General features: G+C 47.8%; 1 non-coding gene across 1 annotated transcript; it reads left to right on the top strand.

The window, feature by feature from the left end:
- The first annotated feature begins 10,403 nt into the window (after positions 1–10,403).
- trnam-cau (transfer RNA methionine (anticodon CAU)) lies at positions 10,404–10,476 on the top strand. The gene has a single exon. It is a non-coding gene; the product is annotated as a tRNA-Met (tRNA).
- The last annotated feature ends 257 nt before the right edge of the window (positions 10,477–10,733 follow it).

Raw genomic sequence — 10,733 nt, 5'->3', positions numbered from 1 at the left:
GGGGTTGGGACATCATTAACACAAGAGTCAACACCAATCATAAGCCGGGCACACGTTGTCATGCGGGGTTACATTATTTCCGGCCAATCATAGATAATCCATGTGCTGACCATGTTGCTGTTAGACATCAAAGGGGATACTTCCTCACCTTCCAACTTGGAATGTTCTTCCCTGTTCCTTCTGTTCCTTATCTCCCAAACTGGAATGTCTTTCAACTTTGGCTAAGCTCGTTACCTATATTGATCTGCCATAAACATGGAGACATTCAGACCAGTCCTTGAATCACATCAAAGACCTATCATTGATAAGACAATGCAGGCCTGCTGACTAAGCAAACATATGGCCCATCAGGATATCTATTCCCCATATTCCCTTGGAATGGATTGGAATGTGGGAACACACCCAACAGCTAGAGACACCCTGCCGTTTGGCATACACATAACTCATGTACAGGAAGGTGTTAACGTGCAGTTCGCGATTTTGGAGTTGGAGATCTCTCTTACATCTCTGTAGCAGAGAACCCTCTAATCTTGGATAGTTAAAAATCTCTATGGGGGCTAACCCATTACGCTTTCTCCCTTGGTTAAATCTCAGGTACCGATCGTATCACTGTGTATCTCTCTCTTGTTTGCACAACTCAGGGGTCTTTTCCCCTTCATGTTTACAAACATAATCATATTTGCACTCAGTCCAATAACAAGGTATTCCTCCATGCGATATTCCTAACTCTATCGAGCGGTGGGGCTGCCTCAAGAGCCCGGCACATCCGTCTATCCGGGTGATGTTCCACCTTGCGAATCCGTATGGGTCATTATCATTGCATCGAAGTACGTCTCCTTTGCATAAGTGGTGTATGCGCTTAGGCTGGTCCCGTCGACATGTTCACCTTTTGGTTACTCCCAGGGTCAGCAAGAGTTCAAGGCAGAAGATCCAAGGGAATACTTTCATAACTGGTCACGATACCGAAATAGGGAAGATTTCTTAGAAGAAAAGAAAAGTTAGCATTTTAAGTTTGAGACGTGGGACTGATAGTTTTACAGTGGTGGAGGTGAACCCAAGCACTCTTCCCCTCTACCTTCACAGCGGTAGGGGTGGTGAGTAGAACCTGATAGGGCCCCTCCCAACGAGGTTCCAGTCCTTTCCTTGTCCAATTCCTGATTAACACGTACGTTCCCGGTTCGATTTTAGATGGACTGGTTATAGGAGGAAGTTCGACGTAGGCAGCTCGTACCCGAGAGTGGAGGCTTCTCAATGCCTTAGTTAATGACAAAATATAATTAGTCATTTCTGTTGTCATGTGGTGAAAGTGGACAGTTTTCGGAACGTTTTGATTCCACGGGGTCTTGAGGGGTCTCCCATATATAATTTCAGCAGGACTTAACCGTGCTACCCCAGCCGGGGTAGTACGTATCTGAAATAAGGCGATAGGAAGAAGTTTAAGCCAAGTAGTACCAGTCTCTGCCTGCAGTTTAGCCAGTTTATATTTCAAAGTCTGATTAGCTCGTTCGGCCAACCCAGCGGCCTGTGGCCTGTAGGCACAGTGTAACTGTTGTTTAATGCCCATTTGGGTGCAGAATTCCTTGTTCACCTGACCCACAAAATGAGGGCCATTATCTGAACTCAATTCATTTGGGATTCCGTATCTAGGGATGATCTCTTTCATCAGAACTTTTACAACAGTGGAGGCTTTGTTATCTGTTGTCGGATAGGCCTCTATCCATTTACTAAATACATCAACAATAACTAGGACATATTTATAACCCTGACATCTTTGCAACTCAATGAAGTCCATCTGGAGGGTCTCAAAGGGACCTTCCGGCAAAGGGGTCGTTCCCCATTCGCAAGGCACTCCCTTCCCAGGGTTGTATTGTTGACAAATGAGACAGCGACTGCTAATACTCTGGGCTAGGGCTTGCAACATAGGATGCCACCAAGTGGCCAGCAGCGTACCACTAACAGCTTTGGCACCACAATGAGTTGCAAAGTGTACACATTCAATAACCCATACTGCTAATTCATCTGACATACAGGTCTGCCCCACAGGGGTAACCCATAATTTAGATACACAGTCATAAGTACAACCAAGTTGTTCCCACAATGGCTTATCACAGTCAGGAGCGTCCTCCTGTAATTTAATGACGTCTTGGATGGTTGGCATTGGCCTTTCAGAGGGAGACTTGCTTTTGTTTGAGCTTTTAGTCTGACTCATCATTCTAGGGACAACCACCCTCTGTGTCTGGGACGCTTCCTTAGCTTCCTGATCACCATATCTATTCCCTATATCTACTGGGGTCTGTCCTGTCGTGTGGGCGGAGCATTTTGTAACTGAGATCTGTCTTGCTAGCATAAGGGCTTGTAACAAATCGGAGACTATCTTCTGATGGGAAATCTGAGTACCTACAGAAGTCAAAAACCCTCTGTTTTTCCATAACTGTCCAAAATCGTGAACTACCCCGAAAGCGTATCTCGAATCTGTATACACATTAACCCTTTGGTCTTTCCCGAGGACACAAGCTCTTATCAATGCAAACAGCTCTGCTTGCTGGGCAGAATATGGAAACTCAAAAGCAGCAGATTCAACAGTTTTACCGTCCTGGTCCACTATTGCATATCCAGAAAGTATCTCTCCAAAGGAACCAAAAGAGGCACTCCCATCTACGTACATAGTTATGTCCGGATCCTTTATTGGGACATCAGATGGATCATAGAATCATAGAATCATAGAAGTTACAACATGGAAACCGGCCCTTTCGGCCCAACATGTCCATGTCGCCCAGTTTATACCACTAAGCTAGTCCCAATTGCCTGCACTTGGCCCATATGACAGAAGTGTCTTCCTTAATTAAAGATAAACAATCATGTCCTGGATCAGTCTGTTCCAGGGGTGGCTCTCTGAGAAAACATGCTGGGTTGATAGTAGTACAATGTTTAAATCGCAACTTAGGATTATTCAACAGATATATCTCATACTCATACTTATTCTGTCGGGCCATGGTAAGATGTTGAGTCTGCAGCTGTCCTAATAATGCAGTTACCGAGTGTGAACTGTACACAGTGATGTCCTGTTGTAAAGTCAGATTAGCAGCTGACTGCAGGCTATTGTAAATGGCCGTTAAAATCTGAGTACAAACTGGATGTCCTTGCGCTACCGGATCTAACTTCGAAGAGTAGTACACAACCGGTCTATGCTTGTCTCCATGTCTTTGAGTCAAAACAGCAGTCGAGCAATCAGCGAGGATAGTACAGTACAACTGAAATGGTCTGTCATACAGGGGTCTCCCCAATGCGGGCGCTTGTGACAAAGCTTCCTTTAATCTCTCAAATGCTCCCAACGCGTCAGAATCTAGTTGAAATTCGCCCTCTTTGCTGGTATATGGCGTTAATAATTTAGTGTCCAAGGCAATATTAGGGATCCACTGTCTGCAATAGTTTACCATTCCCATCCACTGCCGTACCTCCTTTGCAGTGCGAGGTGCAGGGAATTGACAGATTGGTTCAATCCTGCTTCTTTCTAGGCTCCGCTCGGTTGCTGAGAGCATGAGTCCAAGAAACTTAACCCTCTGTTGGCCCACCAGTACTTTCGACTGGGATACTATGTACCCGAGCGAGGATAAGTGATTTTGCAATTGGGCAATGTCTTTTCGGTTACTCTGCTCATCAGGGCTGGCTATCAACAGATCATCCACATACTGGACTAGCGCAGACCCTTGTTTCTGCATTATAGACGGAAACGGTAGTATTAAGGAATTCTATAAATGCGGTAGGTGACTTTCTCCTATCTGGCACCCCGGTTAGAATGGCCATTATCTCGTTGGGTTTCCATGGACAGTACACATCTATCGTTCGGGAGTTGCCGGCTACTCCAGCATTGGCTGGGTTTGGATCAAAAGCGGGATTAGGCATCGGCCTCATTGGTAACTGAAGAGGGGTCGGCTCATACCTCGCTAGTGTCTCAGTAGTACGTTCTAAATTTAGTGATGGCAAGTCGTCTCCTGACTCTTCAGTTTCTGCGTCTCTAATCCCTGACTGTCCAGTCTCTGATCTCTCTGCTGTCTTAAACTAAGTGGGCTGACTGAGAATTCAAATATTGGAGCCAATAATTCCCTAGTTTTACTTCTGGTACGGGAAGCAACCGGGGAGACAATTTGAGGCATTATCACAGGGGTTTGAACAGTCGGTCCCGTAGGCACTGAAGAATAGATATTAATGTACTCAGGAGTGGCACTAGGACCCTGGGGAGCTACACAGGACCGACAATTCCACTCATCCAATTCATCCTCGTCCCCCTCAGCCAAGACAAGGCCAATCATTGGATTACGTAATCCACTTTTCTCAACTGTTTTGGACTCGCCCGACCTCTTTTTAGAGCGCTTTTCATTAGCACATTCTCCTTTCAGGACCTCTACGGACTTGACTACTCCTCCTTCAGTGAGTCCTATCCCTAACTTCAACACGATATCCTGCCAACTTGCTAATAACGAAGCTTCTTTCAGTTCTTGACAGTACTGTCTCCATAAAGCAATTAAATATTTGGTTGCTTTACTTCCGTTATTTTTCCAAATTAATTCCTGCGCTTTTATGGCAGTATCTAGGTCTTTAGTTCCTCCCAATGGCCATTGACCATTCCCCAGTTTTTTATTCAACCCGTCCGACAATTGTCTAAATTGTTTTGCCTCGTCCAGATATTTTTCACACAAAGTCTGTTAGGCACTACGCGGTTCTGCAGTGGCACCCAGAAAATTACCCATTTTATGTCCCGTTTTCCTTTACTCTTAGTCAACTAATTAATACAACCGTATTCGAACAGAATTCAAGGATGGACCTGACTCCGTGTGCCTCACAATCCTAAGTGCCTTTGGTCTCTACGCCCACTTCAGGGTCCTGACCTTCGCGTGGGGGATCTCCCCTGTTAACAACCGGTCTAAAGCTGCGCGTTTGAGACAGGCACTTCCTTCTGTAGTCGATCAGCACAAGCAATCAGTTCCTGTTCATACCCAATCCCCAGGGACTCGAAGTTCCTGTTTATACCCAATCACCAGGAACTCGAACCCTAATCCTCAGCGATTTTTAATCACTGACTCGAGGTTCCGGTTTATATCCAATTACCAAGAACTCGAACTCTAACTCTCAGTGATAATTTTGATCACTGACCCGAAGTTCCGTTTTATATCCAATTACCAAGAACTCGAACTTTAACTCTCAGTGATAATTTTAATCACTGACCCTCAGAGACAGTTCGATCACTGACCTACCGCTTACAAGTTATTCCCTCAGTACCTGTACTGACCCTCAGTGATATTTAACCACTGACCTCTTCCTGCTATTTCTGTGTATTCGCCAGACTGACCTGAATCTAGTAAGGACGCCACACGAGTGTTAGCGATTGGACGATTCGTCGTCAGACTTAACAGATTTAGGAAAGCCGAATTGGTAAAAAAAGGTTTTACTCGCATCGGGCGCGCTCTCTCTTTCCTCCGTGTCCAAAACAAATCCGCCTCTTACTCCGCGAACTCTCGGTGAACGACCGTTGAGATCCCCGTACGGGCCACCAAATGATGAACTGGATTCTTTTTTCCCCTCAGTCTGGTTCAGTAAACACTGAGTCGAATACACCTTTAAAGTTCAACACAACTTTAATAGCAGGTCTTAGTCTGTAGCTTCGATTCAGACTCCTGAGGGAGTCCGGACGATTCTAACAGAATAAGGAGACAAAGACATATACAAAAATTCATACCTTTATACAGATCAATAGGGGTTGGAACATCGTTAACACAAGAGTCAACACCAATCATAAGCTGGACATAGACTGGCCATGCGAGGTTACCTAATTTCAAGCCAATCACAAGTAGCCCATGGCCTGATCATGCCGCAGTGACAGACACTGATGGATGCATCCTTTCTTCTCACTGGGAATGTGCCTTTTGGTCTTGCTAAGGTGTCACCAATCTTGATGAGCTCGCAGCATGGAGACACTCAGACCAGACTCTGGAACACATCAAAGACTCTACATTGATAAGACAATGCAGGCCTGCTGACTACGCAAACATATGACCCAGCGGGGGGGGGGGGGGGGGGGGGGCTTTACCAACCTCAGCTATCAACTTATTAACCCTTTCCTAACCATTTTGCATTCTGCTATTTTGCCACGTAGGCATTTTAATATTTTACTGGACACTGACCACACAGGTCACATGTATCATTCCAGGAAATCTGCTCTGCACTCCCAAGACCAATATGTCCTTCCTAAGGTGTGGTACCCAGGACTGAACACAGTACTCCAGGTGCATAGGACTTTGTACAGCTGTAGCATAATTCTACCCACGTATTCTGGTCCTCTAGATATAAAGACCAGCATTCCATTAGCCTTCTAAGAATATTTTCTGTTCCTGTCCATGGCATTTTAATGATCGATATACATGGACCTCTAAGTCTCTTGTGATTTTGTGATTTCCGTTCCCACTGCTGTTTCTCTGCACCAGTTACAAAGTACAGTCCTGGTCCCACTGCTGCTGAGACCCTGAGCTTCTGCCATTTCAAGCCTTCATTTCTCCAACACTCTCACCACCTCACATATTTAAATGAGTCGAGCGAGGAAATACCACCTGTAATCACAGCGCCTTACCCTGATATCTCACGGTGTGAGCCGTCCAGTTAAAGAGGCCTCAACATTTTATCTCACGGTGTGACCAATCCAGTTAAAACAGTCTCACCCTGAGATCTCACGGTGTGACCCGTCCAGTTAAAGGGGCCTCACACTGTGGTCTCACTTTGTTACCCGTCCACTTAACGGGGACTCACCCTGAGATCTCAAGATTTTACCCGTCCAGTGAAAGGGGACGCGTAAAACCTTGAGATCTCAGGGTGAGTCCAGGTGGACAGCCTGTGATCTCACGGTGTGAAACGTCCAGTTAAAGGGGCCTCATCCTCTGATCTCACGGTTTGATCTGTCCAGTTAAACGGGCCTCACCCTGTGATTGCACGGTTTGAACCGTCCAGTTAAAGGGGCGAGAGAGAGACAGAGGAAATTGTCCCAGCTCCAGAAACGCATGCAGGATCTGCTCCAGCTGCAGTCGATGCGGATCGATGTCGGGGAGGAACTCAGAGAGGTGAAGGACCAGCAAGTCTCACTCTTCACCTCCGAGGCCTCGAAGATCACCTTTTGGTCCAGAGTCCGCTCCGTGGGGCAGGGCGAGAAGTGCCCGCGTTTCTTCGTTCAGAAGCTACACAGAGAGACCTCTGGTGATCAGCAGCCTGAAGGAGGAAGAGGGCTCGGTGACGTATTCACAGACCGACATACTGAGGATCAGCAAGTCCTTTTATGACAGGCTGTATGACGCGAAGCCCAGAGACAGCACGGCCTCTCAAACCTTCCTGTCCTCTGTCACGGAGGTCTTAGAGGACAGAGAGCGGGAGAGCATGGATCGGCGACTGACCTCAGACGATGCTGACAAAGGCCGTCCAGTCCTTCGAGAAGAGTAGAACTCCGGGGAGCGATGGTTTACCGGTTGATTTGTACTCGGCTTTGTGAGACTGGATTGGCCCAGGCCTACTGGATGTGTACGGGGGTATGCTTCTGGCAGGCAGCATGTCAGAGTCCATGAGAAATGACATCATCACCCTCATCTAAAAGCAGAAGGGGGAGAGGGAATAAATCAGAAATTGGCGACACATTTCCCTGCTAATGCTGACTACAAGATTCTGTCGAAGGCCATCGCCAACAGGCTCGAATCTGCTCTGGAGTGGGTGAACGTCCCCGATCAGACATGTACTTTACCCGGCAGGACGACCTCTGATATCCTTGTGCTGCTCTGGGATGCGATCGCCTACGTGCAGGGCAGAGGGGTGAACACCTGCCTGATCAGCCTGGACCAGGAGAAGGCCTTCGACATAATATCCCATACATACATGATGGACACGGTCTCCAAAATAGGGTTTGGGGAGGAAATCCGCGATTGGATCCGACTGCTCTATGTGGACATCCATCGCGCAGTCCTAATCAATGGGCGGGAGTCAGAGAGTTTTCCAATTAAATCTGGAGTCAGGCAGGGCTGTTCTCTCTCCGCGGTCTTGTTCATGCGTTGAGTCGAGCCATTTTCCGTGTCCATCAGGAAGGACACAGGTATCAGGGGGATGACGATCCCAGGTGGAGGCTCTCAGGTTAAGACCTCCCTGAACATGGATGACGTCACCGTCTTTTGCTCCGATCAGCAGTCGGTTCACAGACGGATGGGCATCTGCGATCGCTTTGAGCTGGCCTTGCGGTCCAGAGTGAACCGCAGTAAGAGTGAGGACATGTTCAATGGCAGGTGGGAGACCCGATCCTTTGTCCCCTTCATCGTCAGGTCCGACTACCTGATGCTGTTGGGGATCGGGTTCGGGGGCCCAGGACTCCACCAAAAAATGGGAGGAGCGGGTCGCCAAGGCCAAACAGAAGCTTTGTATGTTGGGGGGACGCTCTCTCTCCGTAGCCAACAAGAACCTAGTGATAAGGTGTGAGGTACTCGCGGTGTTTCTCTATGTGGCCCAGGTCTGGCCGATTCCCCACAGCTCCGTCACCACAGTCATCCGAGCTATCTTCCACTTTGTCTGGAGTTCCACGGTAGAATGTGTCCACAGGGACACCATGTACAAGCCCCCCAGACAAAGGGGGCAGAAGCGTCCCCAATGCTGCCCTGATCCTGATGGACACCTTTGCGTGTGGCTGCCTCCGGATGTGTGTAGTGCCCCGGTCTGCAAACACCAAGTGTCTCTACGTGCTGAGCTTCTACCTGTCCAATACACTGAGAAAACTGGGTCTGGCCGAGCAGAAGCAGGAACGCCACGTCCAGCTGGACCGACCCAGCTCCCCCCCCTCCACTCACCACCTGTTCCAGGTGGAGAAGTTCCTGAGGAGGAACCACTTCAACCACAAGGCCGTCAGACAGTGGTCGAGGAGGAACGTTCTAGGGGTCCTGCAGGAAAAGGAGAGGGTGGATCCACTCGGGCAGTTCCCCGACCAGACGGTTGATGCCATTTGGCAGAACATCTCGTCGCTGCAACTGACCAACAGGCACCAGGATGTGGTCTGGATGGTGGTGAGAAGGACCTTCCCAGTGCGGTCCTTCCAACACACACGGAATCTCAGCACCACCTCGAGCTGCCTTCAAGGCTGCAATGGGGACGAGACCGTTGTCCGTCTCCTGGTGGACTGGACCTTCACGCAGAATATGTGGAGAGAGATGCGTTGCTATCTGTCCCAGTTCATCTCCAACACCTCGGTAACACAGGACGCTGTGCTCTACGCGCAGTTTCCCAGAAGGCACACCGAGACAGATATCAACTGCTGCTGGAAGACCATCAACTCGGTGAAGGAGGCTCTTTGGTCCGCCCAAAAACCTGCTGTTCTTCCAGCTGAAGGAGCTGACCACGACCGAGTGTTGCCGACTGGCACACTCCAAGGTCCAGGAGAATGTGCTGCAGGACGCACTGAGGCACGGTGCAGCCTATGCAAGGGCTCTATGGGAAAAGGCTACTGTGTGAAGCCATCCCACCTTTTATTATACAGAATGTATTATATGATATGTGGTTTGTTTTCTATTGAAATAATGGGATCATAGTGTGTGCGATCTGTTTTGTATTGTTTTGAATTGAAATTGCGACTTTTACACTGAACTGTATGTATCCTTAAATTTTATGAAATAAAGTGTATTTTGAAAATACAAAGAATTGATGCACAAAGGCACTCCTCTGAGCAGCGAGAGACCTGTCCGACTGACTGAAAGAAGTCTTTTTTTGCCTGAAAGTTAGTGCGGTTTGACGTGTTGTTGCTCAAAGGCGCTGCCTGCTGGTGAGCAGAGGCAAATGCTCGAGCAAATCAGCCGTGTTCAGACAGACACGGAAAGCTTTCAGTTTTGAGAAAGGAAAAGCGCCAACATTTTAAGCAGTGAGCAGTCTGTAAAGTAAAGAAAGCGGCCTTGAGCTCAATACCGTTTACTGCAAAACCACTATTTTGAGCCGGAATTAAACCAGCGATTTAAGAATGATTTTGCTTTCAAGTTTTAATCTCTACAAGTTTTCTGCACTACCAACTGAGCTATCGAAGGGAAGCAGCAAAGGTCTCTCTCTTTGGTGATTGTTCACCGTACGCCATTTGACACTCCCTGACTCGTGGAATCGCGTGGGCATGACCGAGACTGACTCGGTACCTGCTCATACCGCAGCGCTGTGAGAGTGTGAGCTCCGACTTACTCGACACACCCTGGGCCAGTGGAGCAATGGAGAACGTGTCTGACCAGAATTCAGAAGATTGTTGGTTCGATTTCCACCTGGATGGAGAGTTTTTACAAACTGCCGATGAGTTTATGATTTTACACCTTGCAAACTGTGCTACTTCATAGTGCTGCCTGGAAATTTGTCCATTATATGCCTTCTTAGCGCAGCAGGCAGCGCGTCAGTCTCATAATCTGAAGGTCCTGAGTTCAATCCTCAGAGAAGGCATTTTTAAGCTTTTTTTTCCATCTTTGCTCAAGACCAAAATCAAGAATTTTTGCTTCCTGCAGCACACCAAAAGATTTGCTGCCCCTTGACCTCTCTGTACCGTAGCACGCAGTGAAGCTTAAGAAGTACATGGACCATGGGCTCGCTGAAAACTGACGCCACTTTTGTTGCTGGACAATTGACCAAAGTAAAAAGGTGAGTGGAGAATGCAAGAATATATCCTCCCATCTCTCACATGCTCAGCGAGCACTCTATCA

This window comes from Heptranchias perlo, unplaced genomic scaffold, assembly GCF_035084215.1.
Source record: "Heptranchias perlo isolate sHepPer1 unplaced genomic scaffold, sHepPer1.hap1 HAP1_SCAFFOLD_52, whole genome shotgun sequence".
Lineage (NCBI taxonomy): Eukaryota > Metazoa > Chordata > Chondrichthyes > Hexanchiformes > Hexanchidae > Heptranchias > Heptranchias perlo.
The sequence above is the reverse complement of the archived record's forward strand: the minus strand, read 5'-3'. Positions and strand labels throughout refer to the sequence as shown.